Source organism: Meleagris gallopavo, chromosome 3 (assembly GCF_000146605.3).
Source record: "Meleagris gallopavo isolate NT-WF06-2002-E0010 breed Aviagen turkey brand Nicholas breeding stock chromosome 3, Turkey_5.1, whole genome shotgun sequence".
In the NCBI taxonomy this organism is placed as follows: Eukaryota; Metazoa; Chordata; class Aves; order Galliformes; family Phasianidae; genus Meleagris; species Meleagris gallopavo.
In genome coordinates, this window is record NC_015013.2 from 31,483,493 (window position 1) to 31,507,136 (window position 23,644).

Genomic DNA, 23,644 nt, shown 5'->3' on the forward strand with positions numbered 1-23,644 from the left:
AGTACTCGAAGTCGCAAAACACTTGCTCAAACATGCCCTAGCACTTAGTTTTCAACATACTTTACTCTTAGCCTCATTAGATGTTTTTTCTGTCACCTCACTTCGTTTCTTTTCTGGATAGTTAGGAGATTGTGTTGTTAGCTCTATCAGATTTGTTTATGAATTCTTTTAATTATGAAAATAAAAGGGCTAGTCTATGGCTGGAAAAAAAAAAAAGGAAATTTTAGCAGTTTCCCTAAAATTCACTGAACGTTTATAATGAACGAACAAATGTAATGCCAGGAATGTTACCCAGGAGGTCAGTTCACATCATGCTTTCTGCTTTAAAGATCTAACTGTTATTGATATTTTATAAAGCTGTTTATCTCTCTCTGTGGACGTTAATAGCTTTATGGAGTTTCTTACAGATGTCTTTTAGAGAAAACATAAAGTAAATGCCACCTGTTCTCCTCCACTTCTTCCCCAACAGTTGCTGTGATGCTCTCCAGTCCTCTATGGTACTTAATGTTGATAGGCACTTCTACAGTTCAAGACATGGTTCCCCCATATTTTTACCAAAGCTATTCTCTTTCATAGGAACAGAAGGACAATAGTGTCTTTCTAGAGTTCCTTTGAATGATCAGTATTTGTAGACTCTTGCAGATCTGTCTGGAGGATCAGGACTGCACACTGTACATGAGATTCCTCATGCCAGGAGGGTGATGAATTCCAGCTTCAGTGCTGAGGAGACTGGTTCAAGTTTTCTCCCTGGGATTTATTGCAAAAGGGGTGTGAGGTACAATGGAAATGTTCAAAGTCTGTTTTTTCCTACATGCAGGAACAGATGTTTCCTTTTTCCTATGTGAGTGGAAGATGTGAATGATGATGTTATGGACTGGTGTTATTTAACATCTTTGTAGGTGACGTGGACAGAGGGACTGAGTGCACCCTCAGTAAGTTCACAGGCAGCACCAAGCTGAGTGATGCAGTTGACATACTAGAGGGAAAGGGTGCTACCCAGAGGGACTTGGACAGGCTTGAGAGGTGGGCCCATGCCAACCTCATGAAGTTCAGTGAGGCTGAGTGCAAGGTCCTACACCTGGGTCAGGGCAACCCCAAGCACAAATACAGGTTGGGCAGAGAATGGCTTGAGAGCAGCCCTGAGGAGAAGGATTTGGGGTACTGGCTGATGAAAGACTCAACGTGAGCGGGCAAGTGCACTTGCAGTCCAGAAGCCCAACCATATTTTGGGTTGTATTAAGAGAAGCTTGACCAGCAGATCGAGGGAAGTGATTCTGTCCTTCTACTCTGCTCTTGTGAGGCTCCACCTGGAGTATTATGTCTAGTTCTGAGGCCTCCAACACAAGAAGTACATCAAGCCATTGGAGCAGATCCAGAGGAGGGTCAAGAAAATGATCAGATGGGTGAAGCACCTCCCCTACAAGAAGGGGCTGAGAGAGCTGGAGCTCTTCAGCCTGGGGAAGAGAAGGCTCTGAGGGGACCCTATAATAGCCTTCCAGTACCTGAAGTGGCCTACAGGAAAGCTGGAGAAGGACATCTTATAAGGGTTGGTAGCAGCAAGACAAGGAGAAATGGTTTTAAACTGGAAGAGGGTACATTTAGATTATGTCAGATTAGTAAAGAATTTCCTCCCAATATCTAATATCGGTGAAGGTGGTGAGATTGCAAATGCCTCCTTCCTAGGAGCATTCAAAGCCAGGCTGGATGGAACTTTGAACAACCTGGTCTAGAGGGAGGTGTCCCTGCCTTTAGCAGGGGGGTTTGAACCGGATGATCTTAAAGGTCTCTTCCAACCCAAACCATTCTATGATTCTATCAGGCTGATGTGACAGAGTCCCCTCTCCTGATAAAGCTGTGCGAGAGTCCTCAGGACTGAAAACCCATTTCAGCTTCGTGGAGAGCAATCAAAATAGAAGAAAAAAAGTAGGAGCTATTATGAATGATGTTGATGAGGAAATCACACCATTTGCCTTACCCAAATGGCTTGATCTAAATCAGTACAGCACTTTATAAATATTATGTAATGTTTACATTAATTATTTGGATAATTTTTAATGTGCCTAATCAAATGTGTTTAGTGCTTGAAATATCACTGTTTTCCTCTATTCTTAGATAAACAATTTATATATCACAATCACTGATAATGGGTAGCATCTTAATAAACATATACATTCACCTCCTTTTGGAAATAGTCTTAAAAGCAACAGAGGATCAAATTCTGCTTTAAGGAGAATTTGTATAAATAGTTCCACTGAAATCCAGGACATAAGTCTTATTTAGAGTAAGATTTAACCCAAAACAAGTTGCCTTTTTCTAGAACTAGTTTTTTCCTACTCAAAAGCAATATGCTCTTGTATGCAATATAAAGTAGCTTGTAAATTTATTTTTGGGGGAAGTCATGATGTCACACACATGATGGAATAAAAAGCCATGAAAAGAAACTCTACTTTCTGGTCAGTTCAAATTTAAAAAAATAAAAAATATTAAAAAAAAAAAAAGCTATTTGGGTATAGCATCACAGTATGCCTCTTCTTGTTCCAGACTTAAATATCTTAAGATTGTTAGATCAAAGTACATGACACTTGAATTAATATAGATTGTCAGATGTAATAAAGCTATGCTATGAGTAATTTTGTATATGAAGCAATCCTCCTTATGCTATCCTTTTATTATATTTCTTTCATAGTAATTACCTGGACTCATTCTGAGGAAATACCATGCTTCTGAACTGTACCACAAAGATATTATACCAGTCATTAAGAAAAGCTTAATTAATGTCAGATACATTCAGGCAACAGTGATTACATTCTTCCTGCTGAGAGCATTGTCACTGCTCTCTAGAGTTTATTACTTCATGCTGAATGTATGTATTCAGAATGCAATATTATCTCATGTTCTAGTCTTCTGTAACATATATAGATTTTTTTTTAAAATTTCTATTGAGAGTGGGGGCTGTTTAGAATGAAAACTGATTTAAGATTACAGAGGAGGGCTTTTATAGTTTCTCTGTATGCATTTCAAAGACATAGAAGTCATGAATGAGTATTCAGCTAGTTACTTGTTAATAATTTCCTGTGGGGGACAGAAATCTTCATGTCACTTTATCTTACTGGATTTTTCCCCTTTCATCTCAGCTAATTCCATACTGTTTTCACTTACTGTGTACCACACACGAGTCAAAGTATAAATGCTGTAATGGGGTCAGTGAGAGTACTTCAAAGGAGAATTGTGGAAGTAGGTCAGTTCTGTAAAGAGCTTGGGATAGCAATTAGTGGGCTTGACTGACCTGGTGTTCATGGACCTAGTAGCGATCTGGGCTAGGAAAGGACAAAACAAACTCTTGCATAGTCCAGGACCTGCACTGTGAATAGCTGAATGAATATGTAATGTGTTTTGTCAGGTGATTTACTCCTGACTTTCACCTCTGGAAGAACCTAGAGAGAACTTTGGAACCCTCTGCTGCACTCTGATCAAATCCAGTTGTCCATTTCTTCCCTTTCAGTTCAATCCTTGAAAATAACCTCTTAATTCTTAATCCTACTATCACACCATTGATGGGAGGCAGTAAGTTCCTGTACTTTTTTCTATCTGAGTTTGTTCTTGACATCAGTGGGAACTATTGTGAACATGCAGAAAGGAGAGAGAGGCAGATCCTTTGTCTAAAATCTAGTCCAATAACTGAGTGTTTTATGATTCCTTATTTGTAAATCAGGAAAACTGAATCAACTATTCTGATCTTTTTTTCTAGTTGTTACACTAGTGTATGGGGCTGCTGAATCACAGCCTGAACCTCTGATTAACCACCTGAGGCAAGCAATGAGTCAGCCACCGGAGCGCAGGTGAGGGTAAATCACCTGTGCTGCAGGAAGGGGTGGAGCCTGGCTCCACCTCTCCTAGACTCATTTAAGAGCTGACTGCCAGTGGGGAAGGATCTCTCTGGAGATCTGCTCCACTGGAGTCCATCTTGCGAGCCCAGGATAGGGTGAGTCACTTTCTCTCCTTACTACAATATAACAATTACATTAGCCAAGCTCCTGGATATACATATGACATCTGTATATCCACTGACTATACACCATCGGTATATCCATTGGTTATACACACTAGCAATGGACATTAAAATTTTATTTGAAATATGCTGGATTTAGTTTGCAATCTGCACTGTGATAAACATCAAGAGGCTGTCCTGTATTAGCTTGCAATCATTTAGAGCAAGTTGTCAGTAGTCTTTAAGATATCACAGACCATCAACTGCAAGGAAGTTAAGAGTGTTTTTGAAAGACTTCTGAGATGTTTTTGGTATCGTGTCCAAGGATGTAGGATGTACACCTGGGAAAAATGGAGATGAATGAATGTAGGAGTAAATGTTTTGACAGCAAATGTCAAAATGCTGAGGAGATGAGTAGTGAGTGTAAGTGAAGCAGCCAAGAGTAGTAAAACACCTGCAGAAAGAAATGTCTTTAAGCCGTGGTGTCAGCTCATTCCAGTGTTTGCGGGAATGTGCAGCTGCCCCTGAAGTAAAACAGTGTTGATGAATGTGTAAAATATGGATAGAGATAGCAAGTGAAAAATGATAGTGTAAATTATTTATGCCCTCAAGGTCTCTTGATTTCAGAGCTTAAGTCCTACTGTGAATTGTTTTGTGATGGTAAACTGTTGAAATGGTTCAAGTCCGTAGGTTTTTCTTGTATTTTCCTGTTTTCTCTAACACTGGGTAACAGTGAAGAAATATATATATAGTTAGTGAATTGTCTGTTTAAGGAGGTACTGAAAACCCAGCTTGCTTTTGGTTTCTCAGGAGGCTCTGAAGTTCTGCTCGTGTAAATATTACATGATTCTAGGAAGCAGTGGACTGGTAGGTCAGAAAAGATTATTTTTGTATCCTTGGAAATGTGAGACAGTTTCTACAGGAAGTTTTGTGCCTCAAAAGGACCACTGGTACATATAATGGAATTGACATGTGTTGGTTTGGCTCCTCATGCTCTGCTTTGGTGTTATTGATAGTGATGTCTTGTGCTTGTTTGAGGAATGAAAAACTGTCTATCTAAAACTGGAACAAGATCAAGAACTTTAAAAGTTCTGAAGAAGAGAATAGCTGCTAACTATGAACACTTGGCATAGACCAATATGAAAACTATCCATACTGTATATAAGCTCTGCCATTAGCAGGACCAACGTGTTTGAACCATGCAGAGCAAATAAATATGAAATCCTACTGAGGAAGGGTATAACAGTGTATTTTACAGTTGGTTATTATCTATTGGAAAAATCATACTTATGTCATAACCTTGGCTTGTTTCAGGACAGTACAGGAACACCTCAGAAGCAAATGGCTGTAGTGTTATGGCTGTGATAACGCAGCTGAGTTTTACTCTTTTACACAAGCAGCAGAGGGGAAAAAACTTGACCTGTTCTGCTATTGTCTTTTCAACAGACAAGGCTTACCTCTGTGGCAAGTGCAGGGAGTTATTTATTGAGGCACTGGTGCAAAACTACCAGGCTGACGTCAAAGTTTTTATTATTATTACAGACAGATTATTTATATAGGCTATCCCCATCTTACTCTCTTTTGGGCATGCATATGTGCATACACTCACTCTTAAATAATTAAAGCAAAATAAAAAGAAATAGTTACTTTTATTATATAAATAAACCTTGCTGCACTGAATTCATGCTCACACTAGAGCTAACATGTCTATTAGGAGTTATTGGTTTACTTATTTTTGTAGTTTCCATCTGGTCACTTCAGAGTCTGCGATGTATTTATCCTCACAATAGTCACTAAAGATAATGACAAACTCTAATTTCCACTTTTGCAGGTAGGAATTAATAAGACAAAGATTTTTCAAGGTATTAGTTCTAGTTTATCTCCAAGCCTTGGTCACTGTTCTCTTTCTACCTCGATCTCTCAGGGGGAAAATCAGCAACTTGAATTCAGTTTCTGCTTTGGGACCCAACAGTGCAATATGAGGGTACAGCTTTGAATCTCTAATATTCAGTGTGTGTTTGTGTTTTTTGGAGTACAGGAGCAGTAACACTTCTAAATGAAGCACTCAGAAGAATGTAAAAATTCTGAAAGGTTGTTATAAATAACATGAGTAATTTGTATTATGAGACTCAAATAACCTATAATACGTGTAAAGTTTGACTCTTTTAAGTCCAGCAGCTTCCTCTTCTCTTCTAAGTGGTGGTGTAGGAAAGACAGGTTCAGTGACCTTCTTTACACAGTCCTGTGCTGTTCCAGCTCAAAGGGATGAACATGGTTTATGCTCCTCACTTTCTGTTGGAGCAAGCCTAGTCCTGCAGGGCAGGTAATACGAAAAACAGTCCAGTAGTACAGTGGACTGTTCCCAGGAAGAAAAGGATGGAGCTTCTCTAGCGAGAGTAAGACATCTAGGCATTTTAGCCAACTCTGAGACACCTCTCATAAGTGTTTCTCTAGCAGTAGTTTGGGTTTTCATAGGTTGGTCAAGCTTGAGAGGATGTGTGTAAGAGTAAGGTGCATATCTCTGACACAGGAGCCTACCCACCAATGTGCCAAATTTCAAGTTACTTTTCCATTGCATGAGATGCTACAGTTTCTTACAGGATGATCATCTGAATTGTCTGAGGTTAGAAAAAAGTAAACGGATCTACAAACAAAATAACTGTTCTGTAATCTTGTTCATAGTCTGCATCTAGACTTCCTGTATGCAGACCCATTATCCAATTTCAGATACAACCCTCTAGGCCTAGGTGGTTTTTTTATTTTTCCTTGCTTTCAGATCATTGCAAGAAGAAACGACAGGTAGTCCTAGTAACTGGCAAAGTTCTGCCAATGGCAATGTATGTTGGGTAAAAATGATTGGTCCTTTTCTTTCCTTATTTTATCTGCTTACCAAAGATCAGTTGTAATGATGTGAAAGATAAATTATCAGACACACAAATGTTTTGTTTATATGACTAGCAGTGCTGGAAGTTGAAGCTTTTAAATAAGTTTAATATGGCACACTGTCATGATATACTTTACTCCCTTAGGCAGGGATAGACATGGGAGTTCCTCTAGAAAAATATAGGAATATAGTGTTTGGCAACTACTGGAAGTGGAAAATTTAAACATGATTCAGCTTTTAATTGAGAGACTTATTCACTTTCATCTCTCTGCTAGACATGTAATTTTAGCTGGTCCTTCATTAGTAGAGCTTTCATCAGTTTGAAGATAAAGCTGTGTTTAAAAAGTTACTCAAGATTCAATATTGTGTATTTTTTGTTTGCTGTCTAGAATGTGTTGTGTTTTTAAAAATGCAGAGTTTGGTTGTACACGCCACCAAAAAAAGTGCTTCTTCTGTTTTTTATTTTTTTATTGTGGGAGTGTTGAATATGGTTGTGTTCTGGATGCCAGAGCCACTCTGAAACCCTTTGAATAGATATAATGTCTGCCACACATAGTTATGAATTAGTAAAGGAAATGTTGAGAGTAAATTGTGTTAGCAGAGGTGGATGTACTACTACATAATTTATTGGCAAGCAGTGTTTTGCAAAATTAATATAAAATTTAATGTGGTCTTTAAAGGTTTAGTGGGAAAAGATGGATGACGTCAAATCCATTTTGTTTTGTTTCCTAGGCAGTGAATTTCAGCTGACAGCCTAGGAAACCCACACCTCATTATCATATTTTGAAACAGCTGTTAAGGAAAATAGATCTGATTGCCAGAATTCGTCTTCCTTTCAGAAATGCCAGCTCTGAACAGAACCATTATTGCTTGTGCAAAGAATACTGTGTTCGACTTTGCTGTCATCAGGCACACCGAGGCTTTAGTTGGCTCAGAATGTAATTAATTAGGGAAGCTGTTCACACAGTGTTACTGTAATTACTGAACCATGAATTTTTCTCTATTGTATTTGATCTGAGAAATAAACCTTGTGTATCAGCCATATTCATCTTAATTCCACATTTTAATGGCTTGGTACCTGTTAATGTTATAATTAGAACATCAGAGCTGCCACTCTGTGAATGAGCTTTCATCAGAAACCAGCTGCTGAAGTTGTGTATTACAGCTCCTGAGTTACATGAAGGGAGAAGGTGCCCTTTGGTCCGCAGTTCTGCACCAGTGGTTCACAAGTGCTTGTTACATCATGCAGTGTTGCTGCCTGTCTCCCAGAACACCACCTGGAGGAGCAATACTTCCCTTGATTCTCCTCCCTCAAGATTCCTGTAAGTCTTTGAACAGGTTCTTATTTAAAACTGTTTTGAGAAAACAGATGAATTGTTACCCTTTACATTTGCATGGTGTGTTTTTTTTTTCCACAGTCCCTGTAGCCTTAACGGAGATTAAGTTATTGACATGCAAATAAGTAGAAGACAAAGAGGCTCTAGAGGATGTGAGTTTCTTTTTTCCTAGGGTAGTTAAATGTGTAAGTAGTCTGTGCTTGTGTACTACTTTACCTTACACTGGCTTAAGTTTCCTAATAACGAGAGTGTACTTACAAAGAAAAGAAAAAGCAAAGCATTAAACACAACTTTCTCTTATCTGTTAATGAGACAACAGCAACTGGGAGCAAGGCAGAGAGCCACTGCTGGATAACACAGCTTTCCCAGACTTGTACGTCTCTCTTAGAGTTCCAGGATGGATGGCACAGATTCCTCCTAGGAAAGTGTGGCTGGGCCACAGCCAGCAAAATAGGAAGCTGCTTCTTTCCATCACCTTTCTTAGTTCACCTGGTTGTGCATTTCTGCTTCATACCTAGAGACAGCTCTGATGCTAGCCTTTGCTTGAAATGCTTAATTCTCATAACCTGTTAGGAAACTCACACAGTAAAAGGGAAATAGATAGACCTGCTACAAGGAAAGGAAAAGGATCTTAGGGTTGAGTGTGAGATAATGAATTGGAAGAACAGAAAGAGGTAAAGTGAGCCCTATGCTTTTGGCAGCTGTTCGGTTTGAATTTTCTTATTGGCAGGCTGACCTTACTGCTGCGGTATCATTTGCCAGATTATCAGCTGATTGCTGAAGTAATAAAGTGTGAGATGTCTGCATAGGTTTGTACTGCTTGTTAGCCAAGAGAAAAGCCTAGCCTACTCTAACAGAAAATAATTGTGAGATGCTGTCCTTCTGCAAATAGGAAAGCTGATGATACAAGAAATTGTTAGCAGTCCTTGAAAATAGTCCAGATAATACAATCCACTGCTCAACCTCTTTGTGTTTTCTGTTAAGATGCTGCTTTGCTCTTTCCTCTTTTTCTTGCTGCTGGCTGAATAATTGCAGCTCTTCTTAATTCAGACAGTGCTTTGTCAAAGTGAAGCACTTAAGAAGCAAATGTGGCTTTCTAACAACGTGAACGGCACGTACTGATCACTTGCAAACTGCTGTCCAAACATTTAGCCTGTGTTTGTCCTCTGCCTTTGCTGTTTCGATGCCTAGGAACTGATACCACCATGCCTATGCTTACAGATCAGGTGGGCAAAAGTGTAGGGCTCTGGCCTGAACTGGATGTACCACATCATCTTTTTCATCTTTAAACTCTGCAATTAGTCAATAACCACAGAAGAAGGAGAAGAAAGATTGCTTTCTTTCCTGTGTTTGGGGCTTTTCTGAAACATTCTTAGCCTTTCTCTTTCATACTAGTTTGTGAGTTGGATCAACTTGGGAAGTATGTTCAGCATTCAGATATTAAAAGTAGCCACGATAGCATTCATATGTTTTTCCTTCTGTATGTAACTCTACTAGTACTATAATTAAAAATATTTCTATTTTTGTTCAAGAGAGGGAACATATTGTTAGAAGTGCCTTAGAGAAATGTACCATGATGGCATTACAAAAGAAATGAAAGAGGTGAGGAGAAAAATGCGTCTGTGGCTACCGCAGTTTTTATGGTGTTTTTTTTTTTTCATGCTTCTCACTATTCAAATGTGTGAGCTGGCTTTTGGGGGATGAAGTAATACGTTGACACCCCTAGAGGGGAGTGGTTAAAATGGGCTTCCTTGCTTGCTTAAAAGTAAAATAATGCATGCTTTATTGGCTGAAATTGGAAAATCATGAATAAGGTCTAAGTATTCCTACCTTTTTTTTTCCTAGTGGCAGTCAAGCCTTCATCCTTGTGTGCCTCTGGAAGCAGTTATGCTTCATTTGTCTGCCTGTTTGATTTGAAAATTATTCTTTTAGTGAGAACTATCTGTTACTTAACATTTATGCAGTTTTCCTTAAAATGGAACTTCTGATGCAAGAGGAGCCTCCTAGCAAGACTTCTTTTTAAATAATAAGTGGGGCTAATAAGAATCAATTTTATGGAGGATGAATGTGAAGGCTGATAGAATTTCAATAGCCTTATCTCAGCAGTATCAAGAACAGAGGGAATCCGAATGCTCAGACACACATCTGAAAAATGAAAAGATCACTTCCTCACCTCAATACAGCCCTTGGAACTAGTGGTAAATGTTGTTTTTCTCTGATGGAGGGTTTTGTTTTTCTTGAAAGAAAATGCTGACTTTCATTATCTGTTCCTCTGTGATCCAGCCTTGCCATCAAGAATGTTTTCTCCCTTCACTTTTGGCACTCTCAGCCAGGGACATGGTATATGGAGAGAACACTTAGTTATCATGCGTAGCATGCTCCAATCCAGAAGAAGTCAGGGCAAAATAGGCTGTAATGTTGTGTATAAGCCTATTCTGAACATGTTGGATACTGAACAGGTTGGATATTAGGAAAAAATTCTTCTTAGAGTGGTGAGGCACTGGTATAGGCTGCCCACGGTAGTCGTGGAGTCACCACCCCTTAAGGCAGCCAAGAAAATGGTAGATGTGAAGCTGAGGAATATGATCTAGAGTAGTCAGGGGGATGGGATGATGGTTGGACTAGACAATCTTAGTGGTTTTTCCAACCTTAATTGATTCTATGTGCTTTGCATTTATACATGAGGTAGCAACTGTTACCTAGAATGATGTTCTTTCACTCTCTCAAAACTATCAGTTGATTTCTTGGTTGGTGAGCCTCCTGGGAAATTTCCCCTTTTGCTTCTTGGATGACACGCAAAAGTTTGGAAGTGAAATACTGTGACTACTTTTTGTCCCTCGTTTCACATTCACATTACCTTTCTCTCCCTTCTTTTTGCTTCTCTCTCTAAAGGTTGAGAGTGTCTCAAGTAATTTATGCTTCCATATTCTGAATTTTTGTGAACTGTTTATAATGTGACTGCTTTTGTGACTGGGAGAAACTACGGAAAACCCAAGAGTGTAATAAAAAACACTCTGAGTGACTTGAAACCAGAAAAGAGTTGGATTGAACAAGATTTGGCCTTTCTGTAATTTTATGGGACTGTGAAGGTCTACTGGGACTGAAACATTTTTTTAAATTCTGTTCATAATACAGGCAGCACACTAGGGTGCAAGGCCATTCCTGAGTATACTGCAGCTCAAACAATAATAAACTGGATTTCTGTGTGTCTAACCTGCAGGTTAGCTGTTTGAAAAATAGACTGTCATTCAGCAGCAGAGCGGGTTGTGTGTATGACTGAGTAATAAAAAGAGAAATTTTCCTGGGAACCCTGCTGCTGTCTGTTCCCTCTCCTTCAGTAACCCCTCCTTCACCTTCTTTGCCTCTTACATTGTTTGAGCTACCTGAGAGTGCAATAGGTATTTTTAGGGAGTACTGCTTTTAGAGAATATGAGGTTATCTAAGGTAAGGTCTTTATTTATGAAACTACAGTGTTGCTAATAAAATTGTCTGAGTTCGTGTAAATCAATATCAGTAAGTTATTAAATTTAAAGCATCCTGTTCTCCTTCCTTTCCTCACTCTCCCAGATTAAAAGGAAGAGGAGGCTGAACCCTTAGAAGTAACAGATGAGAATTGCTATGAGTCAATTTTCATTATCTGTTTAATTGCTAATATTTTATGAAATAATATTTTAATAACTAGTATTTGTCCTGTGCAATAAAAGCCATTACACTTAAAACAGGAGGGGACTGATTTTTTTTTTTTTACGTGGCCTGACAGTGATAGGACCAGGGGAGTGGCTTTAAACTAAAAGAAGAGAGATTCAGTTTAGATGTTAGGAAGGAATTTCTTACCTAGGGGGCAGTGAGATGCTGGCACAGCTGCCCAAAGAAGCTGTGGTGCCCTGTCACTGGAAGTGCTCAAGGCCAGGTTGGATGGGGCCCTGGGCAGCTGAGATGGCGGGGGGCAGCCCTGCCCGTGACAAAGGGTTGGGGCTGGATGGGTTATAAGGTCCCTTCCAACTTAGAATCCATTCTATGACTTCACAGTGCTGTAGTACCATCACAGAGCATCAGTGAGTGTACTATAGCTATGTCTATAAACTTCCTGCTGTGCAAATGGAAGAATTTTGTCACTCCCTACTGCCCATGCAGCAAAAGGAGTGGGCTTCTGTACCACAGAACAAAGCCATGGGCTAACCTAATTTCTTTGGGTGTGTGATTTTGGCTTTAAATCCAAGTATATACATTTTCTGTTAACATATTGAGAGTTGGAAGGAGATCCTAGTAGCCTATGATAAAAGATTTTTGCCTCTGGTTTCCTGTGGGCAAGATTTATTCCTTGGAAAATAAACTAGAGCTATTCTGGTATTGCTTATCTAATCTCTGCAGATTTCTTCTATCCAAGGGACACTTCAGGATGCCTCACACCTTGTCTAACCTCCTTCGACCCTGTAAATTTATATGCTCAGTTTTACTATGTCTGCAAATATTAAAATTCAACAGTACACAGTGAGTGAGAAAGCAATATAAAAGTGCTGTTAAGTAGTCTTTATTCTTTCTCTGGGACAGCTTTCAGACAGCTTAGGGTTCGAAGGGATAGGCTGTGATGGGTTAAGCTGAAGCAATAAGGACATTACTGCTTGCAGGTGTCCTTATACTGAGCTGTGAGGGACGAGCAGATGCATGGTAAAGAGGCAAGAAGAGAGTGCTGCTCTCCTCACATCCCACTGAGGACTGGTTAAACCCTGCAGCTAAATCCTACAGACTGAGGGTAGTTTGCACAAATGCACTGAACTTGTGAACCTTCAGTGTTCAGAGAGCCATTGCTTTTTTGTCTGTTGTTTCCACTGTCCTTGCTGTGGAGGCAGGAACAGCTAAAAAGGTGGATGTCTAAAGATTTAATATTAAGCTTCAGCATCTTAATCCCACAGAATAAGCCTGTTGGAACACTGTAGGAGATCAGGCCTTCACTCTGGAAACACCAGTAGACTTGTTTCATCTGCTCATAAGATGATGACTAAGCGTTTATGTTCCTTCTGGGTATGTTTGCTGTTTTAATTTTCACACTGGTTGCATAACTTAGCGTACAACTTTTTATGATTGCTTTCTCTTAAAACAGTGTATTTGGTATGAGTACAAATGCAGAAAATAAGTGCCGTAGTAGACAATGAAACCTATCTATCGTTATTTACTCACTCAACAAAGCTATAAAAGCAGTTTACTGTGTAATAGACCAAAATTATTTCTTTTGTTCTACCATTTATTTTAACTGAGTTATACCAGCAGCAGATGTGAACCAATAAATCTGTATCATAGCTGATGACTTCCTAAGATGAATACAATTCTGAAATTATTCAGATGATTTTCAATTGATGATACAGGACTTCGCTATCGTTTGCTGTGGTTCTTTCATAACTTTCAGATCATTCTTTGTTTAGTTTCATGGAGACAACAAATTCTTAGTTTTATCTTACTGGTTCCATTGTTGTTATATATCTTTTTATGGTTACTGCCTTGCTCATTAATACAAGATAAAACAAACCATGAAAATACAGGGATAGTTATACCAAAGATTTGATTTAATGGAGAAAATGGAGAAATGGAGAAAAGCCAAATCTTGAACTGAGACATTCTTCTTTACTAAAAGGCACTTACTGCTGTGATCAGATTTGGAAAGGGAGCTATGTATTACAGCTGTTACCAAAAGAGGCTTTATTTCTGTACTGTGTATGCTCTCGGAATACCCCAGATAACTGTCACTGGGCTGGTGTCAGTAAATGATGACAAGCTCTGAGAGAAGCACTGAGGAGAGTGTAAGCGTTAACATAGTCTGTAGAAGAGCTTGAGTGCCACTTTAACTTTTGTCTGTTTAGTGGAAAAATCAGGAAGGGGATCAATGCCAATGTACCTGAAGTTAAAATCCTGGCTGCAGTACAACCTATTCTTTGGAATGAAATAAACACCAGCCATGTGCATGCAAGATCTGTTCTCCTGATGCTATTCGCTGGCAATATCCTGTTTTTATCCTCACCCCGTGTAATCGTGATTATCCTCCCCTTCCCCCATTAGCAAATTCTGCCAGTGTTCCTGATCCTTGAGGAGACCATCTCTACCATACTATTTTTGTCTGAATTCTTGCTATTTACTAATAACCAGTCCATGAAGCTGGAGTGTCATTAGCAGTTCAAAAAAAAAGACAAATTTTTGATATGGAGAGTCCTCCCTTCCAAAGGTTTTTCAGGAACTCTTTTGGAAGCTAGTTTAGTTCACTGAGGGTTCAAAGCCTAGAATGTCTGAAAAGCAGAAGTCAGCAAAAATCTGACATGCCCAAGATTCCAAACTATACTTCAAGGTATAACCTCACTGTAGATAATAAAATCTTAGTGGGAATAAATGTGGACTATTATTTCTTTTTTTTTTTTTTCCCCTATTGTCAATATGAAATTCTGATGATAGTCACTTTATTGTTCTGCATGAAACTGCATATATTATTTAACTAGTATGAAACATTTCCAATTATTCAGCTACGTGGGCAGTTTTCATATGATAAAGTTTTATTCCGGCAGGGGAGTACTGTTGAGCTTTACTTTGGTTAAGTACATTAAAAGAAATTCTATAATCTATGTAAGTCTTGCATTGTAAAATTTTGATTTGCTGCCTGGATCGCTATTTCTGTTAAGGCTATCAGTGCAAGAAACTTTTTCAGTAATCTTTAGCACACAGTTGCTATGTAAATCTAATTACAAGCAGACAATAAACTCTTCCTAGGGCTTCTGAAAATTAGGTATGTAATGGAATAGAAATCAATGTTAAGAGTCTAACCTACGGAATGAGGAATTTTACTGTCTTATGAAATCCTGTACATAGACCTATAAATCTCAGTTCATTGCATTTTCTGTTATGGTGCCTTTGTCTCTAAAATCATTTCATCATCGATGGGCTTTGGTTTACTAGCATACATTTTATGTTGTCAGAACATAACATCAAGAATTAATAAAAAATAGAACTGAGATCAGTTTTCTTGTAGGAAGATACTGGAGAGAAAAGTCTTGTTAGTTGTTATCCTGCCATTGATAGTTCTCGTAGTACTTATTATTTTGGGGGAGTTGTAGTGTGGAAGTGAGTGTAAAAAATATTTTGTCCTTGACACTTCAGGTATTATTTTGTCTCTTCGAAAATCAGTAGCATGTAATTTCCCAGTCTGTGTTTCAGTATGGGCCATGCCTAACACATTAAGGCACAATCTCAGGAGAAATGATGAGCAGGAAAAAAAAAATTCAGGGAATAAATTCCTATCAAGCTTTAAAGCTGTTTCTACTCTGTATTATCTACTTTGTATTATTTTCAGCCCTTGACCACCTTATGTCTTGATTTTGCTTCCCATGACTGGCTGCTTCTTTTGCCTAAAACTGTCTTATTTTCCTGCAGTTGCATATCAGCATTTGATTGTGACTTAGACCTCCTGTTTGTAGCCAGTTCTCATAGCTCCTCCTGCTTTTGAGAAGACTGCTGAGCCTTCTCTGAGAGCACCTCTAAGTTTCTGGTAATGTAATATTCTCAGCCACACATTCTAGTGCTCATGCTTGTTTTCCCATGTGTGATGAAGAGTCAAGCTGTATTCTTTAAATGATTGCAAAAGGTAAAGAAGATCAATGATGAGTCAGAGGGCCTGTACAAATAGGAACATAATAAAGTTCACTGTTCACTGAATTAGAAGAATGGAACAATCATAAAGCCTTTAGTTCAAGAATGGTCTTTGTTTCAAAGCACCGGTCACAGTAGGAAGTCCCATTTCTTTGCTTGACTCTTTGTTTTAATTTATAATTAAAAATAGCAATTTGTGAAAATCCGTCAACGATCATGTTGAAGGCTGAAAGTACATAGAGGAATTGCAGTCAGAGAATCTTAGCTAGGTAACACTGATCTGTTTTTTCTTCTCATTTGATCTTCTCTTTTGTGCTTTATGGGGTTGAAATAAGAGAAGGCAAAGTACAGAAAGTTATTGTTTCTGAAGGTGATGCTTATCTGTTGCTTTAAAATCTGTTTAAGAGACCTGCATTGCAGAAATCTGCAGCGCTGGCCAATGAATGGAGGCTTGGCAAAGTCACTGATGTTTTTCTTTAAGTGTTTGTCACATTGTTTAAAGTTTCTTCCATACATATAGCTCTATTTTATTAAACTGAATGACTAATAGCAAGAGCACTTCAAAAGTGAACAACACTACAGATCATACTGATGGCTCAACTACTTTAAACTGTGGCAACGCTACGCTGCCTGCACTCCATTTTTCGCCTTGTGCTTCTCTAGAATGAGAAGTAAAACTGTTTTAAAACAACTTTGAACACATGTATCTAAAAGAAAGTTTAGCATTTCCCAAGATCTCATGATTTTACTGGGAAAGTGAAAGAAAAAATGAAGAAAATACTTTAAAAATTAAAAAAAAAATTTTTTTTAAGTTTAGTTTCCATCTCTTGGAAGAAATATCACAGTGATAATCAAAAGAGTTTGACTAACACAGCATTAATCTCTCTAAAAGGAGACAGAAAACATCTAAAGAGAGAAGTGAACTTAAGATCAAACGTGTCATTAGTCTTGTCAGTTCTTGGAGAATCTCAGAGGCAGTATTTTCTTTAAGAACTACTGGAAAAGTATAATAGAAAATAGTCTTAGTAATGTCACTTCAGGCTTTTTGTTTTTTATATGTCAAAAGTTGATAGCACTATTGAAAGGCTTGTCTCCTTCCATTCATTACTCCTGGGCATCTAATTTTATGTCATTCTGTTTATTACCGGTATCAACAGCAGAGACGGAATTCAAAGACATACTGTTATAACTGTGCCTCCAGGCACGTGCTTAATAAATCTTCTTAAGAGCTACACATGTAGTAAGAAAGAAGTAAATATGTATGTTTGTGTTGAAGTTCCTTAGATCTCTCCCTAAATTGGTGTTTTGCCCATTTTACTTCAGCTCTAAGTTTCTCTTCAACACCTTATGTTCACGTGTGCAGTACTGGTGAGCAGCTGAAGAGGAAAAACCATAATTGGAAGAACAAGGAGGGAAGCAGTTGACTCTCATGACCAACCAGCTAGAATCAACCGACAAAATTAAAGAAGAACTCTTTATCATAGGCTTGGAATGGATTAAAATAACATCTAAAGCAGATTGGGAACAATGGCTAGTGTTACTGTCTTTTATTGATTTGCCTTCGTTCTGGTATGTAAAGATAGTTTATCTTTGCATTGACGCTTTCCTTGAAGGAAACTTAGAGAGTGAATAATAAGCATGTTATATTTGAGAATACTCACAAGAGGTCAATGAGAACACAGAGTCCTTTCCATCCCTGTATTTTATGAAATACTTGCAATTGTGAGTTTCTGTAATATTTTGCATTTCAAATTCATATATAATATTATTTAGGAGCTGCAGTTTGTATAGCACTGTGAACATAAGAGCAGTGAAAAAAATCTTAGCTTATTGCCAGACAGTGTCTGTATGCCTCTTACGCAAAGAGACTTTCTGTCACTTTTTTTTCTTAGTTTTCTTTGATCTTACGTAGAGATTAAACTTTGTAGCTGTGAACAATTATATGAATCTTTAATTTTAAGAATAACTCCTAATTTTAAAAGACTAGTGAATCAAATGAAAACACGCACAAAAGCACAAGAATTGAAGAGCAGTAGATATTTTTCACACTTACTATAAGCAAACTGTATCTATAAAGCATGTCTACTAGCCAGGCCCACCTGGTGTGATCTGCAGATGCTTCTACTTCTCCTCCCAGGTTTCTTTCTGGTGCAAAATGGATTGTAATTAGTGTAAGGAGGCAAAAGCCTAGGGCACAAACAGTTTTGAATTTGTTTGCCCTTGACCTGCCAACAAGTAATGGCGAATAGGCAAAATCCACTTACCATTAATGTTATATTGCAAGTGAGAACAAATAAGCAGAACATTTTTAGAAATGTTGTCTTTTGTCATCCTGGATTAGTCTAGGTTTTTATGTCTGTTTGGGTAGATAATTGAGAAGGCTTTGCAGCAGAAGTGTGACTTTTTGCACACGGTTTTGTGGGAGAAGCAGCTTCACTGCTGCTTCTGTGGTTTATTTTCATTTTGTAGGAGAAAATTTGTGATTACAGTTGAATTTACAAGCCACTGTTACTTCTCAGCTTTTGTGAGGTGGAGAAAAGAGAACTACTTCTTTTAGAATAAGCATAATTGGGTCAGATGGGGTATGTCTCCATTAACTTTTTAGTTGAGATCAGGAGGATGTGTTCGATGCAAATGTACCAGCTGTCTCTTCAGACTGTGCTTTGTTTTGCATTGTGGAGCCATCTCTGTACATGAGCTGCTTTCCTTTGGAAAGAAACTAAGCTGGAAAATATGCTGTAGGAGAGTGCATAGTTTGTTCTTGTTTTAAATGATCATTTGTTCCGTAGAGTCAGACTAGGGCTAATCTGAAGGGAAAAATGATTTAATGGGCATTGGGCATATGAAGTCTCCAGCTATGTGTTTTGTTGTGTGTATACTCTTTCCAGTGCATACAGTACAATAATATATGGATAGCCTTTACAGTCTGTCTTGTGCAGTACATTCATATTGGTAGATATCCCCCTGAATTTTGTTCAAGTAGAAGAAAAGCACGTTTTGGAAAAAAGAATACAGAATTAAAAGATATGTATGACCTAAGGGGGAGCAAGAAAGATGTACAGTAAGGATAGCCTGAGGTATGTTTTTAAAACCCAGATATGTGATACAGAGAGCAGCCTGTCCTGCTTTTGCATAGGTGAAACCTTCCAGGCACAAGGAGACATTAGCAAACATCTGTAAACGGCCACTTACAGCATTTCAGGTCCTGTACACTAGATAGTCAATTCAGCAGAATTAAGAGCTAGTTATTAAGTTTAATCACCAATGTTTGTAGAGTGGGCTAGTGCTGTTGGGTACCACTGATGTAGATATTAGATATACCACCAGTGACGTACCTTGATTTCTCAAGGCTCATTATGTAATTAGTTCATATTTTTTACAGGGTGTTTTTACTGTAATGTCTTCATATTAGCTGCAAAATCTGAACATAATTTTCACAGATAATTTATCAGGGAGTGCAGAAATCCTGCAGCGCTAATTAAGTGTAAGAAATGTACTCACCGCATTTGCGAATATGCATATCATTTGATATGAAGTTACTTGAAAATATATAAAGGAGTTTATATCGTAAATACGTAATTACATTTTGGAAAACTTCTGGGTTTATTTACTACATTGTTGCATTTCTTTTCTCTTAAACACCTATGGATGCATTGTACACACGTGGACTGGATTATTTATTCACACGAGGATAAATTCTGCTACTCCCTCAAGTCTCCAATAAGGAGCATATTGCAAAGGTAGTTCACCAAGGCCGGTTCAGACAAATTACTCACAGATTTGATGCTCTGGTTCTTTTCAGTCTGAGGGCTTGCTGAGCCCTTCCTCCCACCTGTTCTGCAGGTGGCAGTGGGGAGAGGTTTCCTGCACACCATGTCATGCAGGAGTCTCAGCATAGCAGACTGGAGCATCTTCTCCGCCTTTGTGCTTTGAGCATCTTCACTACTCATGTGCTTTTGGCATGGATCAGATACGAATAGAAAACAAGTTTCTTCCTACAGCTTGCTGATAAAGAAGCATTACTCATCTTCATGGGCAACTCTATTGTTGATCAACAATAATCTCCAGTGACCTCCAGAATTAACTGCCTAACTTTTGATAGGATTGAACGCTGCCCAGTGGTAAAAAGCAACAAGTGAATCTGTTCACTTGTCTTAAACATAGAACTAGTTTTGTGACACTCAGGTTCATTTGCTCATTCAGGGCAAAATCAGGGCAGGAAAAATGCAGTTGCTTACCAGCAGACTGACTTAAAAGAAAATTAATTTAAAAAAATAGGACGTGGTTTTGTTTGTGAGAGAATGACAAGATGCTGAAGAAGTACTTTAATAAACATGAAATGTATCACAAAATTATAATCTTTTAATGAGATGTCCCATGTGTAGAAGCTTAGAATTGCAGTAAAAGAAGAAACATATAATGATTCAAGTTGCCAGTAGTCAGGCGTCCCCATTGTTCTCGCTTAAAATTGTACCATACCAATGCTCTCTCATATTTGTAGCTCATCAGGTAAATGTAGAGATTGTAAAGTAGCAGCTTCAAAACTTTTTTTTTTAATTGCTACCTCAGATGCAAGCTCCCTGGACTGTAGAAGCTATGGCTTTATATGCAGTAAGAAAATAGGAGTTATCCACAGTAGTGCCATCATTGCTGGCTGTTCAGCTAATGGTGCATTTGGAAAGTATTTTTACATAAACCTATTCTAGAGCAGAGACTCTAAGGCCGGTTGTGCTGCACTGAGAAATGTGTGCATTACTGCTGCTAAGAGCATTTAAGTAGAAGAGTAATTGCTTGGCATTTTTTAGCTGTTGCTACCATTGGAAAATAGCCAAAGGATCATTTTGTGCTGGGTGGAGCAGCTTCCTTTCTCTGCAGTCTGCTCATTTGTCTGCGCAGCCACGGCCAAAGGCGTCCATTTTTCACGTGCCTCTCAAGACACAGCAAATTATCCATGCCTAGTATTTCCAGGTCGAAAGATTGGACTGCGCAGTTCCTGTGCATAACATTTTTTGTCACAGATTTTGGCTGTTATGGCTCCTTGTACTATTTGGTCTTATCTCAGCAAAATATCGTGCATGCTATCATGTAAGACTTGTGTGGCATACAGCTTCCTCCACAGAAACAAAGACATTACTGAGTATCCCATTGTCATATTTGGCTATTGGAAAGTGCTCCAAAGCTTTGTCCTGTAATTAAAAGTCTCTTTCTACTTAAAAGAAAAAATACATGTATAAAACATTTTCCTAGAAAATCCAGATACAGGTTGCCCAGAGAAGCTGTGGTGCCCCGTCCCTGGAGGCATTCAAAGCCAGGTTGGATGGGCCCTGGGCAGCTGAGATGGTGGGGGGCAGCCCTGCCAATGACACAGGGGTGGGTCTGGATAATCTTTAGTATTCCTTCCTACCCAAGCCATTCTGTGTGCTCAGAGGTTTTCACATCGTAAGCACAAATGTGTTTAAACAGTCTCAATTTTATTTCAGTTCAGTTGGGAATGTGTGATAAACACACTGTTCTCTACAAAGGATTCTGTGTATAACTTCCAGTTCAGGTTTATATTAATCTTCAAAGAATTTCAACAACTGTTAAAACATAATAATGAATTCATTTAGGAGAAGTGTTATCTATCTATCTATTTATTTATTTATTTATAATTATTCTTATCCTAGAGGAATCATGTAAAGGACCTTCTGATTCCATTTTTACTTTCTAAAATGTATCTGTAACTACACTTGGTGCATTACTGCAATGCATGTAACTCACCAGCAAAAGTAACAGCAAAGAAAACAAACAAAAACAAACAAAAGGACCCAAAGGCATTATGTACAGCTTTATTTACATCAAGAATTTTAATATATCAAACATATTTACTGTTGCACCTTCCCATGCACCATCTGAACAGTTCTTGAGGAGGCCAGATTTTGGTGAGAAATTCAAAATAGAAAATTACTAGAGGTAGTAATGCTGAAATTACTTTTTTCTGGTGTTAATTATAATAAATGGAATAAGCATATCATTGAAATTATCGGCAGGGGAAGTGGACATACCAATACACAAATACTTTGGAATCTTCCCGTGATCAGGATCTGAACGAAATTGAAGAAAGTATCTGAAAGAATGGTAAAAAATAAAGGAGTGATGGAAGTATTCATGTCAAGGTGGGGGGAAAAAACGTTTGCCTGGGATCTGAATACTGAAATTGTTCATGTTAGCTCTCTGTGTTTGGTGCAATTATTTTCCATCCTAATTGTTCAAGACATGCAGTTGTGACTCTATCTGATGCATGAAAGTATACGATGTATTTGGAAATGCTTTTTAGACTTTCTTGTGTGATATGTTTAAATGCATCCATTTCTTCCCTCTCCAGTAAGAATAGCGAGAGGAAATCACATCCTGTTAAGGTCCAGAAACAATAATAGATCTTTGAACAAATTACTGAGAATCATTTGCTATTTATAATTTATTCAGAATAAAATATGCTAAGTACAGTTTTTTTAAGGTGATAATAGGAGAATTTTTTCAGCAAAAAAACTAATATAAAAAACAGTTACTACTTTTTGTATGAATCTGTGTGTATACATTTCTAAAAAGCAGTTTGAGCTGAGTGTTGGATTGCTGAAGAGCAACCAGATCTGTAATTTCTATACATTGCCAAAGCAAGATCTTTGCTGGAAATTCAAGACGTATAAAACACTGCTCTCTCTCAGATCATTTTCTGAAATGCGTAGTGGTCAAATCTGCTATGTGGAATTCCTGCTTTGGGCGACTCACATTTGACCACTGCAGGACCTTTACTCAACTCCATTTATTCTGTCCTTCTGTTCTACTTTTTCTAATTTTTAACAGTATTTCCCCACAGAAAGCAAGTTATGGATATGTGAGACAGATAGCATAAAAGTAATATATTAACAAATATGGTAAACCACTTTCTGTGCTATTAGGCCTGGTCATAGTATAGCATTTTTTTGACTTTTATTACACAGTAGTATTGGAAGTTCCTCAGGTCCTTGAAATTATCTTTGTACCTTGAAGCTGTATGAGAATTGTTTTCAAATGTTTGGTTTTAGGGAGTCCTGAGGAATGAAAATCCTGCCTGGGGCAGAGGGGTTGGAACTTCATGATCCTTGAGATCTCTTCCAACCCAAGCCATTCTATGACTGATTCTATGATTCTAATATCACCGTGAGGGATGCCTGAGAACAGTTTGTTGTTGAACACGAAAGCCACCACAATTGCTGTTTTTTTTTATTTTGGCAGAAGCATTTTCTGAATCTGATGGCAATAATCTTACTTTTCCTTAACTCTGTGTTCCATAAATTCATACTTCGTTTGCTAGTTTCTTTTTAGAGATTACTATACATCCAAACCTGGACTAGATGACCTTTAAAGGTCCCTTCCAACTCAAATGATTTTATGTTTCTTTGCCCAGCTCTTACCCTTCTCCTTGTGAAATACTAGAGTGACCTGCATCAAAAATATGAATTTATCTGAATCTCTGTTCACCTGCTGCATTACCTGCTGCAGTACTTGTTGCAGACATTGTGTACTTTGTGGAACTGTGGAATAACAGGAGTGTACTTGTGTAGGTATGCTCATGCTTCAGCAGTAAAATCCAAAGCAGTGCTGAATCAAAGCTACTTAATATTATTCTGGTCCTATACATCTTGTCTCAGGACAAGAGGACCAGAATACTTCCCCCCCACACACACACAGACCCACTGAATTAGATTTTTATGGTGCTTCGTGTTTCTCTAGACAAGAAAGTCACTGCGCAAACTGATTGTGATGGGTACTGCATAGCTCTGGAGGCTT

The 23,644-nt window shown here is 38.2% G+C and overlaps 2 long non-coding RNA genes across 2 annotated transcripts in view; one reads left to right on the forward strand and one right to left on the reverse strand.

The window, feature by feature from the left end:
• LOC116216449 overlaps positions 1-23,644 on the forward strand; it is a 394,546-nt gene that overhangs the window by 227,255 nt on the left and 143,647 nt on the right. The window lies entirely within an intron of this gene.
• Positions 7,917-12,084, reverse strand: LOC109366687. The gene is made up of 2 exons (XR_004159203.1): positions 12,044-12,084; positions 7,917-10,113 (listed from the first exon to the last, which is right to left on the reverse strand). It is a non-coding gene; the product is annotated as an uncharacterized LOC109366687 (long non-coding RNA).